The sequence below is a fragment of the Coenobita brevimanus genome, chromosome 89 (genome assembly GCF_032717465.1).
Source record: "Coenobita brevimanus isolate Jiangsu-jjx chromosome 89, ASM3271746v2, whole genome shotgun sequence".
In the NCBI taxonomy this organism is placed as follows: domain Eukaryota; kingdom Metazoa; phylum Arthropoda; class Malacostraca; order Decapoda; family Coenobitidae; genus Coenobita; species Coenobita brevimanus.
The window spans coordinates 6236306-6245319 of NC_137042.1; the positions used below are offsets into that span (position 1 = coordinate 6236306).

The 9014-nt window shown below is 37.6% G+C and overlaps 1 non-coding gene across 1 annotated transcript; it reads left to right on the plus strand.

Annotated features, from left to right (window-relative positions):
* The first annotated feature begins 8525 nt into the window (after positions 1 to 8525).
* Positions 8526 to 8644, plus strand: LOC145411495 (5S ribosomal RNA). Its single transcript, XR_013899436.1, has one exon. It is a non-coding gene; the product is annotated as a 5S ribosomal RNA (ribosomal RNA).
* Positions 8645 to 9014: the final 370 nt, after the last annotated feature.

Consider the following 9014-nt stretch of genomic DNA (forward strand, 5'->3'; position numbering starts at 1 on the left):
CAGAAAAAAAAAAAATGGCCAACACAAATGACGTTAGCAAGAGTGAACATCTTCAACACAGTCGTGAAGACAAAGATTTCCACACAGTGCTGACACATATATTACCCACGATAGGTACAAGTGAAGAACAAGTCAGTGTATATAGTTAATACTGTATATAGTGTATATATATATATTTTTTTTATATAAAATAACAAAATATGGGGCTATATAATATCATTTTCAGTAATATCTGTGCAATATAAACTAAACCTTAAAAAAGGATCCCTAGGAAATTAACCAGCAATTATGCAACCTGAACAACACAGAAAAAGCGTAGACAAACGAAGAAAAACAAACTATAGAAAATCAATACATACAAAAAAAAAGAAAAAAAAGAAAAAGAAATAGAGTAAGATCACATAACAAACAAATGAAAAAAAGTGTAAGTGTTACTACAAATGCCAAAATACCACATAAACCACAAACAAAAAAGCAAATTGTTGTCTCCACAAGCTAGTGGCATGACACATCATATCATCAACCGCAGCATGACCGTATTCAATGTCAGGACTGCAATTATTACAATTATGTAACTACAAACGATATGTAACAATTATGTAACGACAAACGATTGCATTATGTTACACTTGCTACAATTATGTAACTACAAACAATATGTAACAATTATGTAACAGTTGCATTAACAAGATGTAACTTTTATGTAACTTTAACTACAATTATGTAACTACAAACAATATGTAACAATTATGTAACAGTTGCATTAACAAGATGTAACTTTTATGTAACTTTAACTACAATTATGTAACTACAAACAATATGTAACAATTATGTAACAGTTGCATTAACAAGATGTAACTTTTATGTAACTTTAACTACAATTATGTAACTACAAACAATATGTAACAATTATGTAACAGTTGCATTAACAAGATGTAACTTTTATGTAACTTTAACAACAATTATAAGGCCAACACAATTATGTAACAGTTGCATTAACAAAATGTAACTATAATTATAAGGCCAACACAATTATGCATTACCACAATATTATGTAACAATTCATAAAATATTACAATTATGTATTACCACAATATTACTACAATATTATAAAAAAAAAAAATACAAAGAAGAATGACCCATGTATGGCATACCAGTACCATTATCTTTAAATGAAATATTAATAACTCTTACCATAATCTTAATTTTAAACTATTTTTTTTTTCTTGCATGTATGCATTTCACTACAATAACCCAAGTACATACTGTATTACATTTAAATAGTTTACTTTTAATGCATTTATTCAAATATGTATACAACTTGTTTAAAATGCAATATTACTGGATAATTGCTATTTACTATGAATGTTATATGTATACAATATTATAATCAATATTATGTACTTACAGATTAGCATATGTCAATGATAATTGCTGTCGGAGGACCTTCAGCGGCGTGGGCCGAGCAATGTTATGAGTCCATATTATATTTACAAATCATAATAGATAGATAGATAAATAGACAGATAGACAGCTCTATGCGAGCATGGGAATGGGAAATGATCTTGCAAGTTAAACTGAGGAAAAGCTGACGACAGATTAGGAAGTAGCAATGTCAGGAGATGATGCAGGTAATTTGTCAGTGAAATAACAAGAGAACAAAGCCTAGTGACATACACACATACACACAGGTTTCTGGAACTTTCCAACCACAGTGTAACACACGTGACACGCCCCCTGTTTCACTAGAATTTAGGAAAGAGAGCTCAGAAGGAGACAGGCCATAGAACAAGCAGGTAGTAAGGAGAAGGGCTTAGGAACATGGAAGAGAGAGAAAGAAGGAGAGAGCGAGAGCGAGACAGGAGGTAGCTAGCGGGACTCTACTTAACTTCACTCGTGTGTGAGAGACTTTGTTAATATTTCCAAGACAAATGAAAATAGTCCCATACTATTCTTTACCTCTCCTGTCATTGCATGACAAAAGAGACTCTACAAGATTATCTGCTTACAAACTACTCACGTATAACAACCGCTCCTCCACAAGTCTATTATATAACTTCTCTACAAGTAACTACAAAGTTTTTTTATGACAGTACTGCCCTAGCACTGAGTAGTTCCCGCTGGGTCTGTTGTGAGGAATAAGAGCGCAAGATAGTAGGGGACATAGGCCCATACTGCCTGTGTAGTGTGCGCGCTCTCTAAGTCCCTCTGTGGTCTCCTCCTAGGATGCGGTTCGCGACGTCCCGGTGGTGTCTCGTCGCAGTGGGTATTTCAGTTATTATTATATTTATTAATATTATATAATTATTGTTGTTGTTGTTTGTTTTTTGTGGTTATTATTACTGGTGTTGTTGTTGTTGATATTATTATTATTATTATTATTATTATTATTATTATTATTATTATTATTATTATTATTCATAAGTTAATTTTAAAAAATAATAAGAAGGAAATATAAAGGCTAAAAACAGAAAAACGGGGGTGTAAGGAATGGAATACAAACTTCTCTATCTATCGCCAGACGCCTCAATCCCGTTTAGGGTGGCCACAAACAAATTGCCTCCAAGTCGCCCTGTCCCCCCCCCATTTCACTTCCCTGCTCCCAACTCACACTCCCCTTTCTCATATACCTCTCCACCCCATCCCTCCATCTCATCCTCGGCCTCCCCCTCCCTCTTCCCCCCTCCACCTCACTCACATACACTCTCTTCGTCAGTCTTTCACCCTCCATACTCTCCACATGGCCAAACCACCTCAGTGTGTTCCTCATAACACTTCCTATCACATCCACATCCACACCACAACGCTCCTTTATATCCTCATTCGTCAGCCTGTCTCTCCTCTTAAATAACTCATTTCCACTGCTCTCACTCTTGACTTGTGTCCTTAAAATGGAAAAAAAAAAAATCTGAATTAAATGAGTGGGAGACAAGAGAGACAGACAGACTGACAGACAGAAAGACATCTGGAATATAGCTCTACCTGAGAGGAAAAAAGTTTGTGTAATGAACATGGTGTGAGTGACCCATAAATCCCACTCTTTGTACGACCACCATGATACACAACCCTGACGCTTATGAAGCGTCAGTGAGGTATGAGTGAAACGAGGCCAGTGAGGTATGAGTGAAACGAGGCCAGTGAGGTATGAGTGAAACGAGGCCAGTGAGGTATGAGTGAAACGAGGCCACTGAGGTATGAGTGAAAAGAGGCCAGTGAAGTATGAGTGAAACGAGGCCAATGAGGTATGAGTGAAACGAGACCAGTGAGGTATGAGTGAAACGAGGCCAATGAGGTATGAGTGAAACGAGGCCAGTGAGGTACGGGTGAAACGAGACCAGTGAGATGAGCGTATTGAGATGAGAATTACTAGATGGATGTATGGTGTTTGAGGGATAGAGAAGGGAGTGATTTACTATAACCTTTTTACTCTAAATTGGCCAAATATTGTCATCTCTTCATCTTGAATGCTGATTTGTATAGACAGATTATTACAAGAATACAATGCTAGTCACGAAGAAGTGCTAGGAAAAGCATGTTGAACCATTTTACTGTCCTTTTTTTTTTTCCCCACTGAGTTACGTGAAATAAGCTACAAAGAGATGAAAATCTGAACCAAGTTAGAATAAGAGTATAGGAGGGATGGTTAGTATTAAGGGTGTCAAAATTATAATGAAAACGGGGCGACTTAGCTTCTTATTCTCGTCGATTAAGGAAGCTCCCAAACACCTCTTCCATAGCGATCTGTTACTGGATATGGCTGGTTAATACCCTTTTGTACGTTATTTATGCGGAGTATGATGATATTAGAGGGATTTATGTATCAGAAGAGGACAGTAAGGTGCAACAAGCCAAATAAATCGCTTAGGAAAAGGTGATACGGACGCGGAGGGGTCTTGCTTGAAGATTTTTTAGACATAAGGCTGTTAGCATTCCCAGGCTCATATAACTCTCTCTCTCTCTCTCTCTCTCTCTCTCTCTCTATTTACCTCTCTATCTGTAACGAGACGCCATAATCCCGAAGGGGTGGACATAGACAAATCGCCTCCATGTCGCCCTGTCCCCTATTATTTAGCTGTCCTCCCTCCAATTCACACTCCCCTCTCATATATCTCCACTCCGCTCTTCCATCTCATCCTCAATCCCCCCCTTCGCCCGGCACTTCACTCACATACACTCTTCTAGTTAGTCTCTAATTCTCCACTCAATCCCTCCATCTCATCCTTGATCTTCCCCTCACCCTCTCTCCCGCCCTGCACCTCACTCACGTACACTCATCTAGTCAGTTTCTAATTCTCCACTCACTCCATCTCATCCTCAGTCTCTCCCTCCCACTTCTCCCCTTCCACGTAACTCACACTCTTCTAGTCAGTCTCTCATTCTCCTCCCTCTCCACATGGCCAAACCATCTCAAAATACCTCTCTTAACGCTTTCAGTCACATGCACATCAGCACTACAGTCTTGCTAAATGAGATAGTCTGGCATTAGCTGGAGATAGATATTGGATTTGTGCCCACCATGACAGGGTTAATGGTGACTATCGCTTGCTGTCTTTCTTGGGACCAGTATTCACGTCTATGGAAGCTCCCTAACACCTTTTCCTAAGTAATTTATTTTGTTTATTACACCTGTCCTCTTCTGTGTTACATAAATCCTTTCACTATCACCATACTCTGCATAAACAACGTACAAAGGAATATTAACCAGTCATACCCAATAATAAATCACTAAGGAAAAGGTATAAGAGTGCTTCCATACTAGACGAGAATTCAAGCCCTGGACGCCAATAGTTAAATTTTACCTGAATGAAATAGTCCCACGTTGGCTGGAATTGAACACTGGATTGGCTCCTGCCATAAGAGAGAGAGAGAGAGAGAGAGAGAGAGAGAGAGAGAGAGGTTAGAAATAGAATATGGAAAGCTAGCATCAACGGGCATATTAATCATAATAATGCTAATAATGCTAATAATAGTGATAATAATAATAATTGAAGAAGAAGGAAAAGAAAAAGAATGAAAAGAAAAAAGAAAAGGAAAATGATAGAAAGACGAATAATAATAATAATAATAATAATAATAATAATAATAATAATAATAATAACAATTGAAGAAGAAGGAAAAGAAAAAGAATGGAAAGAAAAAAGAAAAGGAAAATTATAGAAACACGAATAATAATAATAATAATAATAATAATAACAACATAGAAAGCTTCCAAATGCATGTGTGAAAGGTCTTAAAGATGGAAACGTATCTCAAAGGGCTGCTTCCATTCCCATTCTGCTCAAACCGTGGAGTCAGCAGCAGAGGGGAATTATGATGAAGTAAGCTAGAGCAGGTTACATTACAGTCAAGTCATGGAACGTGGCCTGAATGGTCGAAAACTGCTGGTAAAAATCCTCTGTTTGAAGACTAAAGGTTATTTGGGTCCAAGATCCTCCTTTGTCTTTTCTCGCTTTGTCCTCTTGTAAAAGGCTGGGTCTAGAACTTTAAGAACATGAGGGGCGTGGTTTCTAACTGGGTTATATTTCACTTAATCCATTTAACTTATCTAATCAAAATGTACTTTAATTTTGCGTGTTATTTATGGAAATACAATGATATAGTCATGTTCATTGCATGGTATATAATTCTGATTATTTATTGTATATATTTTGGTAATTAACCATGTTCTTTAAATATATGTAATAGATATCTGCCAAAGATGGGGGGAGGGGGGAGAAGCGTGCGTCCCCCCTCTTAACCCATGCTTGTTGTAAAAATCTTGTAAGACATCGTTTTAATTGTAAATTAACTTTGACGTTTGGTCCGACTAACGACTAAAGCCAAAGGAAAATATTTATCTTAAAAAAAAAAAAAAAGCAAAAAGGTTAAACGCTCATAGGATTTAACACTGAGATTCAGAATAAATAAGAACTGGATTTGTCAGCTTAGATCATGTTGAAGAGAGGACTTTAAGGAACTGCTGAAGTGGGAACAAAAGTGGCACAAACATAAGCGGCTGTGGAGTGGCTGCGAAAAGAAAAGAGACGAGCAGGGAGGAAGAGATCAGAACAAAGTAATGCAACCAATGAAGAAAGACAAAATGGGAAAGCCCCAGGAACTGATGGAGTGTGAGGTAAAATGCTAAAATACGGGGGAGAGTTAGTGGATTAATGGATATGGATATGTTACTCTTGAACACTTTATTGTCTGCATTTCTGTACTTTTACTCATCAGTTTTCAGTGCTTTTATTAGCTTATCTTGTAGTATAAACACCAGTGAAGATGATGGTTTACATTTATACCAATTGAACCAATTTCCGGGGGCATATTTGGCCATGGAATTTTTTTTTGTGTGGCCAGGGAGCAGTTATCACTGGTGTCAGGTAACTGATTTTTCAACCGTCTTGGTTTTTTTTGTGGATGTTTATTGTTTATGCATTGTTTCCTTGGTGTGTAGCATTCCTGTGAATAATTCTGCATGTGTTTTGATGTCTAAATGTCAGCCATGGGGCAGTTACAGGGGTATTGTAATCGATTACGATTACGATTACTTTTGCAAACTTCAGATTATGATTACGATTATGATTACAGTAAAATTATGAGTAATCGATTACTATTACGATTACATAAGAAGTAATCACGGATACAATCATGATTACATGTACTGTTATGCACTATATAATTATGAGCACGTTTCTTTTGTACTTGACATTGATTGAGTAAATAGCTGAAGTTAGTTTTTAAAAGCAACACCATCATCCAGTAATATAAAACTGATATTTTTTAGTGATAATATATCTTATATGCAAATCATTTTAATAAGAATTGCCTGTGTAAGGAAGAACATAGTGTTAAGCTCTGCAGAACCTATGGCGACTGTTACTCTGGATAAAAATATACTGTACAGTGCTATGTCCTGTAAATTGTTCCTTTATTTTTTTTGCCAGTTTGTAATACAAATGTGTTTTAATAATTCAAGCACCGAGACTTTTCTTCACTTTGTCCTTGACCCTTTTATTCAGTTCACTTTTCTACCAACTGAGATCTTCCCAGGTGATATTATTCTAGCTTAGGCAGGATATTATATGGAAGCTTCTAAGTGATAACCTACAATTCACTTTTGTTTTCATATTACTTATGCACTTTTATGGTGTATATTTGACTGTTTGACACTGAACTACAGTATTTTATTCTTGATAAGCATTTGTGGAAGAATAACTTATCTGGGGCCTTGTAATGGTAAAAAAAAAAACATGATTGTGATTACAATATGAGAGTAATCGATTACGATTGTGATTACTTTGAAAAAAATGCCTAAGTACAGTAGGTACACACAGTCCACGAGTTTATGGGCGGCAGACTAGGTCGCTTACTAGGAATTTGCGTACTATGAATACATAGACTTATGGGAAAAATTACATATGGGCGGCACCCCCCTTCATGGGCAACCCTTTAAACTCCTTTCAGACCTGAGTACAGTATTGTACTGTACAGGGAAAGTATCTAAGACATATAACCTAATAAAGTAAACCAAGATTATGGCTTTACTAAATCAACAAGGATATGGTTTAACTAAACCAACAAGAATATGGCTGCTCACCTTAACTCAAGATGACAACAGGCTTGATGGACTTAAGAAGGGGATCCAAGGCAGGGTGAGGCGCCTAGTGTGCACCTCCTGCAGCACCCGACACACCACCTTCCTCGCCACTCTCGTCACCACCACTTTTGACACTTTCACTAGCTAATGCACCCACTTTGTTCATAATCACTTCAAAGTCTTTCTGACACCTCAGACATTGCATCATCCTCTTGATCCTCCCCAGGATACGGCTCTTTTGAAGTTGAAGGGAGTGATTCCTCACTTTCTTGAGGCCGCAGGAAATGTGTGATGAAGGTTTGCTTCCATCTGTTAACCTGGTTATGCCTGTCTGTGTAGTAGCAGAAGGTTCTGTCCAGTGAAGTCATCACTTCCACCAATCGCAACTGACAGTGTTCTATGTCCTTCAATTCTTCCTTGAACTTATCTAGGGCACACACTACCCGACCGATCCCCATCATCAACAAGTCTCCATTCTCCATCACTGGTGGTGCTGGCTGTTCTGCTGCGGTCTCCTGCTCTCAGCCCTCTTGCTCTCAGCTCCGGATTTGAGCCACTCTTCCCTGCTGTCTCGCGTATTACGAGTTCAATTCACATACTATTAAAAATACATTACAATTCGATAAAAAATAGGTCCTTGCGTACAATGAAATTCACTTACTGTGAGCTCGGGTACTATGCATACCTACTGTTGTCAATTACGATTACGATTACACAAAAGTCTGTAATCGATTACAGTCGAATACGATTACAGATCACGATTACCCCATGTCTGCTAAATATGTCAGATTGATATATATTATATATGTATATATATGGTATTTATATGTTGTATATGTATTATATATATACAATATATATATATATATATATATATATATATATATATATATATATGTATATAATATATATATATTTATATATAAATATATATATATATAAATATATATATGGCCATACCACGTTGAGTATACCGCTTCCCGTCCGATCAGCGAAGCTAAGCAACGTTGGGTCTGGTTAGTACTTGGATGGGTGACCGCCTGGGAACACCAGATGCTGTTGGCATAACGTTCTCCCTACGTGTCAAGTGGGGTTGGTGGAGGATTAGTGCCCCTCCCTGTAAAACAATTAACTCTAAGCCCTTGGCCACCCTGTTTGGGATACATGGCGTCTGGCAATGAATGAATGAATATGTGCAATTGGCCTTGGAGGAAGTTAGAGTCCCAGAGGATTGGAGGTCAGATAAAATTGTTCCCCTGTACAAAGAAAATGAGAAGAGGGGTGTGTGTGGCAGTCAGAGGGGTAATGTCTTCTAAAGGAAAAGGTAAAGTTGGGAGCATACGCCATGAGGCGCTAAGCCCCGGTGCTCATCTCCTTAATAGACCTTTGAGCCTGTAGTGGGTTATTCACCCAATAATCTGGGATACAAGGCCAC